Here is a 19,761-nt window from a genome sequence, read left to right as displayed (position 1 = left end):
CCTGCTCACGTGTAAGCCCTATCCTACTTGAGTTCATTTAAATGTCCCTTTCAAAGTCTAGAACTTGATCAATTCTCTCTGAGAAGATACTGCTTCTTTAGATCAAAAAGCACTGTTTCCCCCTGTAATGAGACAAAAGAAATTCCTTAGAGGCTGGAGTATTGGGATTTTGAACTCACGTACTTGTTTTAGTGAGTTACTAGAATGAGGCACACTTGGGAACCAGCAGTTGGAGTAAGGCTATGTCGCTGGACTCCCATGTAGGCAACCGCGGTTTGCGTCCCGCACCCGGTGGCTTAAAACTCACACCGGGCACGTGTGCGTGCGTGCGTGACCAAGATCCCTGGAGGAGAAGGGATTGCGGCGTGACCATCCCCCCTGGGGGGTGATTTCTCGCTTTCTGTCTGTATGTCTCTCTTTGTCTGGCGAGCGCACGCACCCTATAGCGAAAAACCTCCCCCCCCCAAAAAAAAAAGATAGAAAAAAAAAATGAGGCACACTTGTAATCTTTGGAAGTTATAGCATTTTCAGAATTAGCCTATAAACAAAATCTGCTCTGAACAACAACCCAGGGAGTTATACCTAAGAATAATTTTCTTGCACATTTTAAAAAATGGAATAACTCTCTCCAGAGAAGAAAATAGGGACCAGCAGAAAATAAGGTAAGTAGAGGATATTTCATCTTGAGTAGCTTAGTTTAGAAAAGCATGTAATTAATTGAAGCAGTTTCTAGAGAAAAATTTTTTGGCAAATTATCTTTGGATGCATAATGACTACGTTCTCATAGATTATCTCATATATGATTTATTTACTGTGAAAAAATATTCATTGAGGATTATCTAAAGGATAATACGTTCTATCCTAAATGTTGTTCTTGGATAAACCAGACCATCTGGGAGTGGCTTATCCAGATCATTTGCATAATTGCTTTTCCTGAAATATTTATGCAATTATGATTTGGACTTAACTGAGAGAACATCACTTAGATTTTATATTGTGTTTATAGTAGAAATGACACTGAGAATGTAGTCTACTCTATCATGCAGTCTGTTCTTTTCATTAACAACATATAGATAAATTTCACTGAAATGTCAACCCATGTGCTTCTTGTGAGCAGCTGGAATATTTTTCCTGTGGCCTCTGGAAATCTTGTAACAGATCACATTTTCTATTTACTTTGCCTCTTGGAAACTTAAATAGGACTATGTAACAGGAATGTGTTTTATTAAAATATCCCACTCTGGCTTTATCATTTTTCTCACCCTCATTATTTTTCCTTCACCCATTTCTAATCTAGTCATTTAGGTAAATATGAATTTTAAAACTTTTTTGAAAAAGAGTAAAGTTTAAATAAAATGAGTAAACAAAAGCAGTTGGTTGAGACAACTTTTTCTCATCATAGCGTTGTTCTGGTTGCTACTCTTAAGATTTTGGCCACTCCCTCTCCTCTTTGTACTCGTTACAATCATGTTTTATTTCAGATGTATGGTAATTGTTCTTTCTCCCTTCTGGTCCCATCACTCCAACTCCCCTTGCTAATGGCTCCATTCTCCTTGTTGTCTGTACCTCAGATTTTGTGTCATATGCATTTTTAATTCAGTCCCTGTTTTGTTCTTTTCTGACTGTTCTTATTATTGATTTCCTGATCTCTTTTCCTGAAATATTACGATATTATATCCATTACTTGGCTCCACAAAGTAATTGAATGAGCCTCCAACGCAACTTGAGTTGTCTCCTACTGTCACTGGGTTAACATGCTGCAACATTTAATTTTATGTTGACTACTCAATTAAACATGTAATTAGAATAATAGCCACTATTGCATAGAGTCCAATATTCCCATTCAACTGTTTGAATTAAGCACATATATCTACAAATGTGCAGATTGTCAGGTTTTTATATCCTGTTAGAAATACCACCTAACTTATTAGAGTACAGAGTAAACTTTATGTTAAATAATTACATTGGTTATTAAAATTTATTTTACATATGAATTATGTATGGTTAAGAAAGTTAAAGTCCTAATGAAAAAGAGACAATATTAGGCATTTTGATCTATATTTTGTTCAAACATTACATTATGTCAGCGAAGCCAATAACGAGAAGAGTAAGTCAACAGCATCACAAAAGCAAAGGGCCAGAAATCAAGGACTTAACAGTTAAATATATATGGTTTCGTCCTCGTCAATTTCTGAAACAATATTTTCACCTAAGAGGATAGAAACCACTTAAGGCCCAGCCATGGTTGGTGTGTGCTGCTAAGATTCTATCCTCTGCAGACTAGGGACCACATGAGATGCCCAGGTTCAATTCCTAATCTAACCCAAAGGCCTGGCTCAGTGGCATGTGTCTCAGTGATTTAGGAGGCAGAGGGAGGAGGATCGCGTGTTTGAGGCTGGCCCAAACAAAATAGTGAGACCTCATCTAATATAAGCTTGAACTCTCTGAGGGGCTAAGTCAATAACAACACCTTAGTATGGTGTGTGTTGGTGGAAAGGACTGCTGAAGCATAATTTTTGTTTGATATTTCTATTTATTTCTTTCATGTGTGTATGTGTGTGAGACATTATTTGACAATCATCTTGTCATACTATGATCCTTTTCCCAGCCTCTCAGCCAGCCAGGATCACAAGTGTACGTGGGTGCACTTGGCATGGTCAGGTCAAGCTAGAATCCAAACCTTGGCCTTCTATCTAGCTCCAGCATTATGCAGTGACCCCTTACTTCCTGCACCACCAGGGCTGAAGCCTTCTTGGGTTCTTTTTGAAACAGAATGGCATGATGAGCAGGACTGAAGAGGGATATCCTCCATGTTATTACTGCCAACAATAGACTATCATTTTGACTGAGGGATTAAAGTTTTGACAACCAGTGAAAGAGAATTGTAAATCCCTACCCATACAACCAACACACAGGAGGCTTCTTTGTGAACCAGAGACTTTCAGCCAGTTTTGAATAAACTCTTACCTAGGCCAAAAGTGGGTATTAAAGTCTACCAAATACTTCTCTGGGAAACCAAAGATATTAAAGGAAACATGATTTTCTTATTCCCAAACAAAAAGCATTTTGATATTCAGAGAAGAGATAAGAAAATAGAATGAGTTTAAAAGTAATCTGGCAAAACTCAGAAAAGAAATGAAAGAGGCAAATATTAGGCATTATAAGAGAATTATAAAACAAGAACAGAAATAAAATTCAGTTACAAGCAACAAAAAGTAGAAAACTATTCGGTAAGAAGAATGAATAATAGAACAGTTTGAGAACATGAAGTAAGTTAATTTTTTAAAGAGATGATGGATATAGAAATAGAGGAGATTTTCAAATGAATTTCTGATGTTGCTGGAAAAATAGGACCAGAAAAAACTAAAACAGAAAAAAAAAATACAAAGTCAAGTTTTTCCTGAAATTAAGACTTTGCCCCACATTGAAATTGCATAAGGCCAATATTTTGCTAGAATAATTTGAAGTAATGACCTGATACAAGAACTGGGATAGCTCAGTTTTTGTACAGACAGTTAGCAAAGATATATAAAACTGAAAGCCAGCATAATGCTTTATTAGGGAACAATAGAAGCATTCCCTTTCCTGTAAAAAATAACATAGTACATTATCTCCATCATTAGTTAAAATTAATCTGTAAGTACTAGTCAATGTAGCCGAAAAGAAAAGGAAGTGGAAATTGGAAAGCAAGTGATAAAATTAAGGTTTTTTCCCCAGATGTTATTATTGTATACTAGAAAACTCAAGGGAATCAATTGAAAATATATTACAAACTATAAAAAAAGTCAATACAGGATACACACAAAGATAATATCCCGCCAACATCAATATATTTCCTAGATATGAACAACACTTTGTTAAATATTATAAAGGAAACATACGATTAAATTATCTAATTCACAAAGGTTTAAAAAAATCACAAAATTCTGTAAACTGGCCTTACTATAAAAGTTCTACACTTAACATTGGACTGTAAAACTAGAAAAGCAGATATTTTGTCTAAAACATTTAGTAAATATATCCCTTGTCCCTACATTGTTATTATAAAATTTACAAGGGAAAAATAAGCCAAGGGAAGCCAGGAAAATACTGAAAAATAATGAGAAAGACTGCAAGGAAATTAAATGCCTTATATTTTATTAGGCTAATAATAGCAATAACAACACTTATGTCAGTGAATGAATAATCAGAACAGAATAGGGCCTAGGAAAAGGTTCCCAAAATCCTGAAGTATTTTGTCTGTGGTAAAAGAGCATATTCACTTTGGGAGAAAGACTTATGGTTATTTCATGAATTTCTTAGTGAACAATTAGTTTTCCATGTGAAGAAAAAGAATTATATCCCTTTGTCACTTGTTATATCAAAACAAGATATGGGTTGATTAAAGATTTATTTTTAGATATACTGGAATATAACATAATTTTTTTCAGTCCTAGAATAAAGATAGCTACTGTCAGGCCACAGAATGCAAAGCTCATACAGAGAAAACCTAGTGTATTTCATTACATTAAAAATTCTGCTTGGACCAACAAGTGGTGTAGTGGTTGTGACCCTAGATTCCCACAAGGCCAACCATGGTTTGAGTCCCAGACCCAGCAGCTTGAAACTCATGCCAGGCATGTGTGCATGCGTGCCCAAAGTCCCAAGAGGAGAATGGAAGAGAAGGAAATGTAGCATAGCCACTCCATCCCCTCTGGGGTGTTTTCTCACTTTCTCTCTCTCTGTCTCTGGCAATCATAAACACCCTATAGCAAAAATTTCTCTAGGAAAAAGACTGCTCAAGAAAATAATACATTATCAACAAAATTAATACTTAAACAGCAAAATGAAAAAATGTAAAATATATCATTGATAAAGAACCATTGTTTTCAAATTGACACACAGAAATTGTACATATCTATAGAGTAGAGCATGGTGTTTTCATACATGTATTCATTGTGTAATGAGCAAATTGGGGCATTTAGTATATTCATTACCTCAAATATTATTTCCTTGTGGTGAGAATATTGAAAATCCTTTCTTCTTTCTATTTTGAAATATACAACATAACATTACTAAGGATATTCATCCTATAATAAACTAGAACAACAGAGTTTATTTCTCATAACTATAACTTTGTATGTATTGACAAATTTTTTCCCCTGCTCTTCATTTTTCCTACCTCCTCCAGCCTCTGATGACCATTATTCTACTCTCTATTTCTAGGAGATCTTTTTATTTTTTTTTTTTTTAAGATTTCACAAATAAGATAGATCATGCAGTATTTGTCTCTGTGCCTGGCTTATTTCACTTAATATTATATCCTCCAGGTTCATAAATGACAGGACAGGATTTCATTTTTTTTTTTTTGGGAGGGAGAGATTTCACTGTAGGGCGCGTGCGCTCGCCAGACAGAGAGAGACATAGAGACAGAAAGCGAGAAATCACCCCCCAGGGGGGATGGTCACGCCGCAATCCCTTCTCCATTCTCCTCTCAGGATCTTGGGCACGCACGCACACGCGCCCGGCGTGAGTTTTAAGCCACCGGGTCTGGGACACGAACCGCGGTCGACTACGTGGGAGTCCAGCGACATAGCCATTACGCTAACTGCTGGTTCCCTGGATTTCATTATTTTTTATAGCAAATAGTGTTCCATTTAATATATGTATCACATTTTCTTTATCACATATATACCACATTTTCTTTTTCTATTTATCTGTTCTTTTTTCTTTTATTTTTCTTTTCTTTTCTTTTTCTTTTTTTTTTTTTGAGTGGTTTTTGCTATAGGTTGCGTGGACTTGCCAGAAAAGAGACAGAACAGAAAGCAAGAAATCACCTACCAGGGGAATGGCCAGGCTGCAATCCCTTCTCCTCCATTCTTCTCTCGGGATCTTGGGCATGCACTCACACACACATGTCCAGTGTGAGTTTAAACCACCAAGTCTGGGACTTGAACCGCAGTCAAATACATGGGAGTCCGGCAATGTAGCCATTATGCCATCGCTGGTCCCTATCCATTTATCTGTTGATAGATACTTAAGTTGATTCTGTATCATGGCTATGGTGAATGGTGCAACAGTCAAAAGGGGAGTATATCTATCTCCTCAGCATACTGATTTCATACTAGGCATATATTCAATATATATTCAATATATGCCTAGAATGGGATTTCTGGATTATATGATAATTATATTTTTAAGTTTTTGAGTAACCTCTATATTATTTTTTAATGGTTGAACTAATTTACATTCTCACCAACAGTAAGAATTTCTCCACGGTCAGTCCAGCATTGGTTATTTTTTGTCTTTTAGATAATTGCCATTTTAATTAGGGTGAAGTGATACCTCATTTGCATTCCCTTGACAATAGTGATCTTGAGCATTTTTTATATACTTGTAGGCCATTATATGTCTTCTCTTGAGAGTTGTGACTTCTTCCCTCAGCTAGGAGGCCAGAGAAGAAACATTTCTGCTAAATTTCTCCACCAGCTATACTTTTCCTATGATTTTGGGTAAAGTGGAGAAGGAGGCAGTCATCCCCCAAGTATATGTAGCAAGCATGGTCTTCACAGAGTTGCCGTGAGCCAGCCCCACCTCAGGAATGCTTTAGCTGTTTCAGCTCACTTCCTTTTGAAAGAAAGACAATTTGCTTTTCAAAGGCACGACATATTTCTGGAAGTATGAAATCTGGCATAAAAGTAATAATAGGCAATTTCAAAAAGTTTGTGTAAAGTGAAATTAATGTGCAAATTTACTTTGGTGTCTTCCCCAAAAATATGAAATCCATCTTACCCTTTTGTGATGCTAACAGAAATAGTTGAGAATTGCTGACTTCTAAGAAAATAGAGGTTTATTTGCAAAACTCACAATTTTAGTAGCTAAGAAGTTCAAATGCATCAGAAAATGGTAGAAGGCAGACTTTTAACAAACCAGAGCATGGTCTGTATCCGTGAATTTCTCTTGTTCTGGTTTCATGCCCTCAGCTTGTATACCCATGGGAACTCAATCACAGGGTTCATTGATATACCCAAAGCTCCACTCTGGGACACCACGGAAGGATTAGGTTTTTATTTATTGCATTTACAATACAATAAAGTTCCAGCATGTGAGTTTTGTGGAAACATCAATATTCAGAAACACGAATTTTGGAGGGACAAGCCATTATCCAAACCATAACAAATTCCATACATATATTTTCATAATATATATTTTTCATGAACTATTTGAAGATTCCTCTTACAAGAAATGTTTAATGAAAGCACAATCTGCTTTAAAAAAAATCTGTCTTTTAAATGCACATTGTTTTATAATATTGTTCAATAAAGGCAATTAACTGAAATTATAATTCCAGTGGAAGCATTGCCAAAAAGTGTGGGGAAATCAGCCCAGTAAATTCCTGAGGGAATAAAAACAGAATTGGGATTTAAAACAGATTTCTGTTGGCTTAACCAAAAAGAATTTTTTATCCAATGTCTAAATAATCGCTTAAGGCAGATACTTCAGGCACAAATATAGAAAGGTAAAAAATGACTAAGTAAAACATAAAGAGGAAATCTTAGCTGTTGATAATTGGCCCCAGAAAGACTGACATATTGAATCTTTTCTCTCATTTTATCAATTTCACTTTTCCTTTTAAGTCTCTAGGTAAATTCAGCCTTAACATTTCAGACAGTAAGGGATGACACTTCTTAAGTTGCCTTCCGGTTTTTGTTTTTTTTTTGCTAAACTCAGACTTTTCTAACATACCTTCTCATCTTCAATATGAGAAGTATTGGAGCTGGATAGTGGCACAGCAGTAAAATGCAATGTTTCTCATGGCTGACCTATGCTGGGAAGTCCCAGGTTCGTCTCCGGAGGCCTCCATGAGTATGCTGGCTACATATATGTCCACAAGGCTGACTGAGGCTGGGGACCAAGACCCTGCTGAGGGGGTTGCTATTCCTCTATTTCTCTCTCTTTGTCTTATTCCTGGAGTAAATAAGTAAACTTTAAAAGGAAAAACAAAAACAAAAAACCATTGAACAAAAAGTTATATTTCTTCTTAACAGTCAGTTTTATTATGTCTGATTCTTAATATACTTTAGAAAACTCTTTAACTGTGGCAAATCTTTTGTTTTAGGATAAATTTCTATAATGGGAATATGCAACTTAAATATAAAGCTATTGGCATACAATAGTCTGAAAACTCGTTGAATCAACAAGAGGTATTTAAGTAACAGATAATTAATAGACATAAATACTACATAAGAGTAGGGTTACACAGTGTTCAATAGGCTTTTCTGGGATTCAGTTTTCTTACCATAGGGGCAAAGGAAATCTCCTTTCCCCTTCTCAAAGGTTATGCTGAAAGTCACCGACAATAAGCAGAAGAAAAAAGGCAGATAAATTCATTTTAATGCATACATTCAGTACATGGGAGTCATAGAAAATTACAAGTTCAAAGAAAGATAAGGTGCCTATGCCTTAAATACCCTGCTCTTAGGGGAGAGAAAAGTGGGGAAATGGGTAATTTTAGAGTAAATAATTTTTAGGGGACAGGACGATCTAATGCTCAGACAGTGGTGTGTAAATAATTCCCTTGGGGAGATAGAAGGGTATGGGAGAGCGACAGTTACTCCTTAGTAACTCTGCCCAGGTGTGTTGACGTCCCTCAATCTTCCTTTCTGTGGAAGGAATTTAGTGAGTAAAGCTTCAGGGAAAGAACCAAAGGTAATTGTTTCTTCTTTGGCAGGTCTAGTCTACAGGCAGGTAGTGGAATATCAGAATAAAGTCCTTCCCTACAGTTTGGAAGAGAGAGAATCAAAGATGATTGCGATGGGGATGGAGGAAAAGTCAGAGAGACTTTGACTCTGAGGCTGTTTTCTCCAATTCGACATGTTAAAACAACAGACTTTATCAGTTCCTAAGCTACAACATCACCAATAAGACATGTGTGGTGGAATGAAGAGTGATGAGAGAAAGAGGGAAACTGAAAAGTCACTAAAAGTCTTACAATTTATTTGTTATTATTATTATTTTAGAGAGATTTTTTGCTATTGGATATGTGTGCTTACTGGAGAGACAGAGAGAGACAGAAAGACAGAAAGCAAGAAATTATCCTCCCTCCCATGGGCGATGGCTATGCCACAATCCCTTCTCCTCCAATTCACATCTCAGGATTTTGGGAACACACACACACACACATTTGGCATGAGTTTTAAGTCTCCAGGTCTAGGACTCAAAATATGATTGGCCATGTAGAAGTCCAGCAATGTAATCTTGACACCTTCTGCTTGTCCCAAGCCTTCCAAATTTTGCAGTTTCAATGAACTCTGATCAAAAAGTATCTAAAAGGGACCAGCAGTTAGCATAATGGCTATGTCATTGGACTCCCATGTAGTCAACCACAGTTCAAGTCCCAGACCCGGTGATTTAAACTCATGCCAGGCGCATGTGCGTGCGTGCCCAAGATCCCGAGAGGGGAATGGAGGAGGAGGGATTGTGGTGTGGCCATCCCCTCTGGGGAGTGATTTCTTGCTTTCTGCCATTCTTGTCTCTCTGTCTTTCCAGTGAGTACACGTGCCCTATAGCAAAAACCTCTCCAAAAAACAAAAAAAGTATCTAAAATTGTGGACATAAGATCCTATTTTTTTTTAGTAGAAAGTTAATTTTAAATATGTTCCCCAAATTAGTTCAAACCAAAACATCAGAATGAGCTTCCATGCAGTATCTATAGAATAGAATAAAACTGCTCTAAGCAATCTGAGAGTCACTGTAAGGATTTTACTCAGCTGATGTGCTTTGTGTTTCCTGAGGGCTCATTCCCATGCTATGACTTTGTGAATCAGTGAAATTGCAAATCTAATCCCAGCCTTACCAAAAAAAAAGGGAGAAAATTGCCCACTATTTAAAGTAATACTGATTCCTTTTAGGTTATTCAGAATCCATTTATAAAATTACTACTTCTCATGCATAAATAGCAGGCTTTCAGATTTAAAAACTTCCTATAATATCCAGTGTCGATTTGCCTGCCAGATATTCATCATCATTTCTCACAAGTCTGCCTCAGCTGTCTGTCGGCCACACCTGACTAAGGAAATAAAATCAGTATATCCACATTCTTTGGTAGATAATACATGGCTAATAAGAAAACTTTTTCTCCTCTCATGTGGAGCTGACTGGGCAGTAAGTTTGCCCTTAGGGGCCCGTCTTCTACCCTTCTTGAACCAGCTGATGAGCCTAGAACTGACCTCTGAGTAGTCCATTCATTAGGCTTCCTCCTCTTCTTTCTGGTTGGAGTCTACCAAGGGGAGACAGCAGCAGTGTCAGAAGGTGAAAGAGAGAATATTCTTTTCTGTTCTTGGGTCAGCAGTGACTGAGTTCCTCTAACAAAGGCTATTGCCCCTGTCTAACAGTGTTCTCCTCTCTTCTACTCTTCCTTAGCTTCTGGTAAAATCCTTTCCCTTAGTCCTTTTATTACCTTAGGGTTATACTCCTCCTGTAGTTGCTATCTCTGGGATGCTTTACCATTTCTTGGTGATTTCCCTTAATAGTGCCCATGCTTTTGGTAATAATATTCTATTATTAAATTCTTCTGGGTTAACTCACATGAGTTTGCAATCTCAGCAGGGTTTTCTGCTGACCCTGACTGGTATATAGTAACTATACTAGAGTACAATGTCCCAACCAGAGAATGACTTCTATGTTGTTAGTTTACTGATTACTTGATTTACTAGGTATCTATATATTTATTTACTTTTTCATTTGACAAAATGAAAGACAAAGACATACTGGGCACTGGAATATATAAACAAAAAGACAAAGCAGAGACTCTAATCTCAAAGGACTTACTATTATTACTGTGGAAAGAATGGTACCAAAGAAATAAAATATTATAGGTGCTATCTTATGTTTACAGATATAGAGAGAAAGGGCACACGGAAGTGACAACTGAGGTAGTGAGTTCTTCCTGGAAGGAGGTTAGTAATATTAGGATTGGCCTCCAAGAGGAACTGCTGCTGAGGTTAAGGTTAGCAAGTATGCACTGGATCAAGGAGGTGATGGTGGGAAAGATGGAAAGAAGAGCAAAGGCACTGAGTTTGCATCAGTAACAGTCCATTCTGCAAGGACAACTGCCTTCACGTTGGTTGTTCACACCTCGGGAGGTTAGGCTACACAAGGAGGAGGAACTAGCCTAAGAGAAACCAGAAAGTTAGAGAGATATTCAAGGTCAAGTTTCAGTGTTTGGACTTCATATCCTACGAGACAGTCATCTCCACATTTCTTAGAAATAGAGTTTTGAGCATATTTCAATATTTGGATGTTTATCTATTTGTAAATTAGATATATGAATTATTATAAAAGTATATTGTATACATTACTAAAAATTACAATAATTGAAACTTTAAGATAAGGAAAGAAATATTTTGCTAATCATATGGCTTCTTATTTTTAGCTGGAATCAAGGCAAATTATTTATAGGGAGATGCATTATTAGTGTTTGTGATTTTTAATTTATTTTATATATGTTTAATTTTATAAGTATATGTTACTAATTTTATTATGTAAATAAAATTGTTTTACATCAGACCACAGAGACACATGAATATGATTATCATGTTATATGCATATTATAATCATGTAACCAATAGACAAGTATTGATTAAACAGTAACTGTGTGTCTAGCACTATGCCTGATACAGAATTTACTTTCAATGATATAAAATCCAACTTTTACAATGAATTTTTAATTTTTATTTGTTTATTTTTCATTTTTGCCTGTGCTCACCAGAAAGAGACAGTAAGAGGGAAAGTGAGAAATCACCCCCAAGGGGGGATGGCCACACCACAATTCCTTCTCCTCCATTCACCTCCTGTAATTTGAGGCTCACAGGCATACACATGTACCCAATGTGATTTTCAAGCTGCTGGTTCAGGACTACAACCATGATTGACCATGTAGGAGTCCATCACCTTAACCACCATGCCACCTGCTGGCCCCACAATGATTTTTTAAAAAATCACTATGTATAAATTAAAGCAGGTACTATTATTCCTATAATATGGATGGCAAAACAATTGAATATTAAAGGTTTTGATTGATTTTCTCAAATTACCCTAAAAAAAGAACAAAAGCAGAGAACAATAAAAAGCCTTATGTAGGCACACAGCAGTGACACTGACCCACATAGCATGGTCTGTGGTTTGTGTTACGGGGCTACCTGTCCTCTGCATGTGCCTGTGATCTGGGCTGGGTGAGATTGGGGTTGGATCATGACATAAAAGGTGCACCTCTCTCTCATAGTCTCACTCTCTCATAGGAGTAATTAATGAACTTAAAGAAAAAGAAAGACTTGGCCAAGGTCACCCAGCCATGGTATGTGTGAGACCTGTATGCTACCTTGGATGCCTGTGACAAGAGATGGTTTACATGATGGTATTTTAAGGAGGAAGCTTAAAAAAAAAAAAAGACACATTTGTTCAGCGTCATCATCAGACTATTACATTTAGAAGTCAACAGCATGGGTACCAAAAAAAAGTCTACATTTAAACCCTTTGTTGGAATGCTTTATAGTTTCCACGGAACAGAAATTAAAGTAACCTGTTATCCAATGAATACAGCCCTTGTGTCTTTTGCCCATATACATGAATGTTTTCTAAAACATGTCTTCTTTGTACCGTCTAGGTCCTGCTGTGTTACTACTGTGCTTGGCCGAGTTCATAAGACTGTTCTAACCTGTAGGTTCCGTCACTTCTCTGGCTCTTCTCTCCTGCTAAGCTGTGTTTCATGGCAATTAATTAAAACTTTCTGATACTACCATAGCTGCTGCTGCTGCTGGAACTGCCATTGCCACTTTGATTTCTTCATTTGGCAAATTGACCTCCTTTGCCATATGGACCAGAGCTTGTGCTTCCAAAGTTTCTACCATTCATAGGTCCAAAATGTAAAGACTGTTGTAATTGCCAAAATTATTATAGCTTCAACCAACTCCCAAATTGCTTCTACTCCCACCACCAAAGCCACCTCGGCCTCCTCCTTTGTTATAGTTGTCATAGCTGCCACTCCTGCCATAGCCACTGCCCTGGTTTCCAGAAACCTGTCCTCCACTTTCATAACCTCTGCCTAATCTTCCTAATCTTGCTCTCAACACAGAGGGCCATTTTCAAAATATGAAGTTCATCCATTTTTTAAAAAAGTTTTTTCAGAAAATTCATTGTTAGCGGAAACAGCTTCTCTAGATCAGACTAAAGATTACTACTTGCAGGGCTGTCAGGTAGCATGGTAGTTTAGAGAGCTGGAATCCCACATGGCCGACCACGGTTTGAGTCCTGAACCTCGTGGCTTGCTTGCATGCTTGCTTTCTCACTTTCTCTCTTTTTCTCTCTCTCATCCCCCCCATTCTATTCATCCTGTAATTAATAAATAAGGCTGATTCACAAGTATAAGTGTCAGCCTTCCATTTTCTGATTTTTGAATGTTCTAGGAAAGTACCCAGTTTGGATTATGAAGTGAAGTAGTAGGAAGAGAAATAAATAAATCACACACTTCTCTATAATCAGTTACAGGGAAGTCTGTGTATTTATATACTTCCACCAAAGATGTTTATATTCCCTTTAAAATACTAGAGCAGTATCAGGACTAGCAGATGGCATAATGGTTACATCGCTGGTTTCCCACATAGTTGACCACGGTTCAAGTCTTGGACCCAGAGGCTCAAAAGTTACTCCAGGAGCATGTGCGTGCATGCCCAAAATCCCAAGAGGAGATTGGAGGAGAAAGGATTGTGGCATGGCTATCCACCCAGGGGTTGAATTCTTGCTTTCTGTCTCTCTGCCTCTCCAGTGAGCCCACCCGCCCTATACCTGACAGCAAAAACAAAACAAAACAAACAAACAAAAACAAACAAACAAACAAAAGCTCTCTAAAAAATTTAAAAAAAAATACTAGAGCAGTATTGCTGACAGAACAGGCAGAACAAATGCTGATAACTTTGAATATTATTTACTAAACTAGCCTTAGGATCCAAGATAGCTGCTTTGATCAAAATTAAAAAGCAGAAAAAAGCTTAACTTTTGCTTTTTCTTTCTTCTTCTTTTAGTTTTAAATTCTCATTTAACATCCCACACTAACCATGATATTTTTGTCTTCAAACATGCTCACTTCACCTCCTGATCTGGTGGCCTAAATTATTATAAAATTTACTTCTGCTCTTTAGCTTAATTTTATTCCTTGGGAAGAGCATTATTGTATTAAAAACATTGGATAGCTTGCTCATATTATGTGAGGTCAAAGATTTCATTTTAAAACTAAATAATGAAAACTTCCTCTGAGTTTATGATATATATTATGCAAAGCAATGTACTAATACATACCTACTTCTATATATACGGTCATAACCTATGAAATAGCAATGAATGAATGTCTAATATTAAATGATTTTGTAGAAGAAAGACACAGTATTAACTTTATAAAAAATTATTTAACTTTATTTATTCATTCATTTTTTTTATTATTTGGAGAGGTTTTTGCTACATGTGCTCGCCAGACAGACAGAGAGAGACAGAGAGATAGAAAGCGAGAAATCACCCCCCAGAGGGGATGGCCATGCTGTAATCCCTTCTCCTCCATTCTCCTCTCAGGATCTTGGGCATGCATGCACATGTGCCTGGCCTGAGTTTAAGCCACCGGGTCCGGGACGTGAACCGCGGTGGATTACATGGGAGTCCAGCGACATAGCCATTATGCTAACTGCTTTATTTTAATTTGACCAGGGAGAGACACACACAGAGAGAGAGAAAGAGGGAAAGCGAGAAGGCAAGCCACCAGGTCCAAGACTTGAACCATGGTCAGCCATGTGGGAATGTCCAGCACCTCAATCACCATGCCACCTGCCAGTCCCCAACACAGTATTAACTTTTATAACCTTCTATCAACTAAGGTAATTACTGGGAGCTAATCCTGTGCTAGTCATTTGTATTGAGAACTTGAGCCTTTAGAAATAATGAGTCAAAGGAGGCAAAACTTCTGAGGTTCTGAAGAAAATAATCAAAATATATAAAAGTATGTCTCCAATAATATGTTCAGTTATGAAAATATATATTGGGACCCACCAGGTGGCATGGTGGCACTGGACTCCCATATGGCTATGATTCGAGTCCCGACCTGTTGGCTTAAAAACTGTTCTGGACGTGTTTGTGTGTGTGCGCGCAGGTGTGTGTGCTCAAAATCTCAAGAGGAGAATAGAGAAGAGATGCAGATTGGTCACTTCTTTGGGGGAAGGGATGATTTCTCACTTTCCCTCTCACTGTCTCTCTGTCCCTCTGAGGTGAGTACATGTGCCCTATCACAAAAACCTAAAAGAAAAAAGAGAGAGAGATAGTATAGATTTAAATCAACTCCAAGAAACATAATGTAGAATATATTCAATACTACTATGCATGGTTACACTAAAAAATTGTGTTGCATGGTTAAATACTTTTTTGGTGTAAGCTAGGAAATATGACATTAAAAAAATTTATTTTCTTTATGTGTGTGTAAATGTGTCCATGTGTCCGTGTGTGTGTGTGTGTGTGTGTGAGAGAGAGAGAGAGAGAGAGACAGAAAGAGGCACCTTTGACAGGGTGTTCATGTACTGCTTCTTCCTCCAGTCCTGTAGGCAGCCAGGATCATGAGCCAGGCATGCCTTGATTGTCCATGGATCTTGAACCTGGAGCCTTCCTATAGGGCCTCTGCTCATACAGTGGTGCTCCTACTGCTGGCACTACTGAAGCTGGGCCAAAAATATACCATTTTCAATACTGTAGATGTCTTCCAGTAGTGTTTGAGTATTTGTTCATTCAATTGAATCTTTTGTCCATCTTTTGCCTCCTTACTTATTTCGTCTGTCACTCCCATTTTTATGTCTTGAAGCCACTTTGCTAGTCATCACTGCCAATTAGTTGACATTAATAAGGCAAACTAAGGGCTCACATTATCGATGTTCACCTATAAATATCTAGCAAACTGAGAAATGTCAAAGGGACCGTCACATCCTATATCCTAAGGTACCAACTATTGGGTTGTTGGAAAATCATGATGCAAAAATACATCATGACTTTTCCAGTGACCCAATATCTCATCATGGCCAGAATGTTTTTACTTCTTCCCAACCCTTAGTACTCTCCAGGAGTATTATTTTTTAAATCATATTTTACTGTTGATTTATCGAGGTATGATTGACATGAACAATGATAAATATTTCATGTATATAACCCAGTGAGTTTGGGAGTAACCATACAGCCCTAAAGCCATAGAAGTCATAAACAGATCCAGTACTTTCCAAGGTTTCTTCTTGCCTCTTTTATTATATTACATCATCATCATCATCATCATCTTGTGTATCTTCTCACAGACGACCTACTCTCTTAGCAAGTTTTAGGTGTACAGTCCAATATTGATTTTGTTTCAAGTGAGACTCCTATCATGAGAAAATTGAATCAAAGGTGGCTCTTAGGTGGCATTTTATACATTTAATGTTGAAATTACTGGAAGGGATTGGGGTTAACCTTAAATCATATCATAAGTGTTACCACCTAATTATCCTTTACATAGACTTTAAATATGGTCCCTTCCTCTTCCTTCACTTTTCCTGGCAGCTTTATTAATATCTCCCATTATTGTTCTGTTCAGCTCTCCTGGTAGAAACTATGTGAGAACAAGTTTCCCAAGGGAGCTGGCATTTCCTTGAACAGCCTGGCAGCTGCCTCGGGCAAAAGTGACCCTGCATTTTCTTGGCAGCAAAGTAATTTCACCCATTGTTCTCATTCATTGGCTGAAATGCTAGTAGCTTGATGTGGGTCGTACTGAGTTTCCGTCTGACTTAAATATAACAAGAACAGTTTTAAATGGGAGGAAATACTTTCAAAAGGAAAAAAAAAAAAGAATTCCCATAGGATAAGGAATGTAATAAATTAATACACTATTTGTATAACCTAATTAAGACTATGTTCAGTATTTTAGTGTCCGCTAGCACATTGTGTTAGTAGTTTCATGTGTTTGATCATATTTTCTTCTTAAAATTGTTGCTCATCTGTTGAACATTATTTTAAGCCTCTTCTCACACTTTAACCTTGTTATGTTCTTTACTTTTCTAATCTCATATCATTTTGTTACAGAAGGATTTTCTAGCTTTTCCCAAACGGTGTTTTTGAGAGATTTTTTACAAGTACAAATATGTGGTCACTGATAGTATAGTTCAAGAGGACATGATCATGGAAAATTTGTTTGGGTCATATTGGGTTGTTGGAAAAGTCATGATACATTTTTGCATAGAAAACAGAAAATGTATGTCATGATTTTTCCCAACAACCCAGTATTAACCAGGGTAACAATTGAATTGTAAATGAGCAAAATACAAAAAGCCATTGTACTGTAAAGATCTTGGAGTGTTGACACAAGCATATATAGTATAATGTGCTGAGATAAAATAGGTTTTTGGTAAAGAAAAATTAGTGAAGATTACCAAAAGTTGAGCTTAATTTTTCTCTTTGAGTTTTACCAACCGAACCAAGCCAAATCAAAACAAAAAACTGAAAAGAAATTTAAAGGTATTCAAAGGCTGAAATAGATATAAGCCAGACCACAAATTAACCTTTTTAGAAATATGAATACACATATATTTCCATTGACATATATGTAAGAATGGAGACAGATGTTGAAATAGTTATGTACTTCCTAATTTAAAAATAATAAATATATGGGGTGGGAGGTAGCATAGTGGTTAAGGGTGTTGGACTCCCACATGGCCGACCATGGTTTGAGTCCTGGACCAGGCAGCTTGGTTTCTCACTTTCCCTTTCTCTCTCTTTCTTTCTCTCTTGTTCTTGCTCTGTCTCTCTCTGGTCAAATTTAAATAAATAAGTTAATAAATAAATAAACTTAAATAAAATAATTCTTAAAAAATAATAAATATAAATTTGTCAGAAATTATTTTCAACAGTATCTACACTTGCTATCAAACTGAAATCCTGTTCACTCACCCAAGCACTGTGAAGACTGTAGACAGATGATGTCAATAAAGCAAAGTACAGTTTTATTGCAAGGAGAGTGACCAGGTCATGCTGACAAGGTCTGGCCTACTCATGTGCTTTTAAGTCAGAATTAAGGGTAGTAGTCTCAGGCGTGTAGTCAGGTCAATGATTAGCTTAAGAAGGCGTAATTATCTCATGGGCCTTCTTGATTGGTAAGGCCTTAGGTAATCAATCTTCATTCTGGGAATGGGTAATCATTAGGTCTCTGGTGCCATTCTGCCAGAAGTCCCTGTGTTTACAGACAAAACATCTTAAGTATTGTTTTAAGAATTATTTTAGTTAGCGTAATTGTTATGTCGCTGGACTCCCACATAGTTGACCATGGTTCACGTCCCGGACCCGGTGGCTTAAAACTCACGCCGGGCGCATGTGCGTACGTGCCCAAGATCACGAGAGGAGAATGGAGGAGAAGGGATTGCGGCGTGACCATCCCCCCTGGGGGGTGATTTCTCGCTTTCTGTCTCTATGTCTCTCTCTGTCTGGCGAGCGCACGCATCCTATAGCGAAAACCTCTCCAGGAAAAAAAAAAAGAATTATTTTATTTAACCTCATTTTATTTATTTATTTTTTAAAATTTGACAAGAGAGAGAGAGAAAGTGAGAAAACAAGCCACCAGGTTTGGGACTCGACCAGCAGTTGGCCATCATGTGGGAGTCCAACACCCTTAACCATCTGCCAGCCCCCAACAGCTTATGTATTGAAATTAAAACCTAATTTTTTTCTGGGCCAGCTAGTAGTATGGTGGCTAAGGTAGCTAGAACCCACATGGTCAACAGTTTAATTGAATCTCAGAAACAGTGGCTTAAAAACCAAACCAAGTATGTGTGCATGCATGCCCCAAAATCCTGAGATAAGAATGGAGTAGAAAGTATTGCAGTGTGGCCGTAACCCCTGGAGGTGATTTCTCTGTCTCTTCTTCTGGCTCTCATTCTCTATAGCAAATTAAAAACAAACAAAGAAAGAAAAAAACCTTATCTTTCCTTTAAATGAGTTTTAGATTTCTTATGGCTGCATTCATGGCCAATGTTACCTAATTATCATAGCCAATCTCTGAATCACATCCCTTACTTTAGGCTATTATCGAAGCTGCAGCTGCTTCCGCGTAGCTGCTGTGGTCAAAGAGGAGTTCAGAGTGAGTTTCTCCGACCGTCACCGTCCGGCCTGGCCTGCCGTGGCTGGTCTGCAACATTGTGGGGAAAGAGACGTGGCGTGGCCAGGGCTTGGGAAGGTCGTTAGGAACAACCCTGCTGTGTTGGCCGTGCAGGGGGATGAGCCCAGATGGCAGCCACTTCTCGGAGGGAGGACCCCGACTGCCGTGACCAGTGAGGACAGCGGCGGCCCAGGCCGGTGCAGCTCCTGGCAGGCGGCTGCAGAGCCATGGGGCCCTTTGCTTCCAGAGCGCTCACAACAAGACCTGTGTTCCTGGGAGCGCCTGCTCTGTAGAGCTGGGAGATACAGGAAGGGCAGCACAAGGAAAAACAGAATTCCTGGTGGCAACAGCTAATGTAGCTCTGAGTGGTCAATAAAAAGAGTCTGGCAAAAAAAAAAAAAAAGGATATTTGTAGTTAAATAAAGCTGAAAAACACAGAATGCCATATCTAAAATAAAATATTATTAGGATTACAGATCTTGAAACTATTTATAGAAAGAAGAAAAACTGTTTACTTAGCTTAATGGAACACCTCTGAAGTTGGACCCTTAGTGTAGACAAACTGTGTCTACACTATATATATA

At 37.7% G+C, this 19,761-nt stretch overlaps 1 protein-coding gene and 1 non-coding gene across 3 annotated transcripts in view; both read left to right on the top strand.

Moving 5' to 3' along the window:
- Positions 1-19,761, top strand: part of THSD7A (thrombospondin type 1 domain containing 7A) — a 491,805-nt gene that overhangs the window by 189,824 nt on the left and 282,220 nt on the right. The window lies entirely within an intron of this gene.
- On the top strand, positions 19,097-19,233 carry LOC114004711 (small nucleolar RNA SNORA16B/SNORA16A family). The gene has a single exon (XR_003546781.1). It is a non-coding gene; the product is annotated as a small nucleolar RNA SNORA16B/SNORA16A family (small nucleolar RNA).

Source organism: Tupaia chinensis, unplaced genomic scaffold, assembly GCF_000334495.1.
Source record: "Tupaia chinensis unplaced genomic scaffold, TupChi_1.0 Scaffold139677_1, whole genome shotgun sequence".
In the NCBI taxonomy this organism is placed as follows: domain Eukaryota; kingdom Metazoa; phylum Chordata; class Mammalia; order Scandentia; family Tupaiidae; genus Tupaia; species Tupaia belangeri.
The sequence above is the reverse complement of the archived record's forward strand: the minus strand, read 5'-3'. Positions and strand labels throughout refer to the sequence as shown.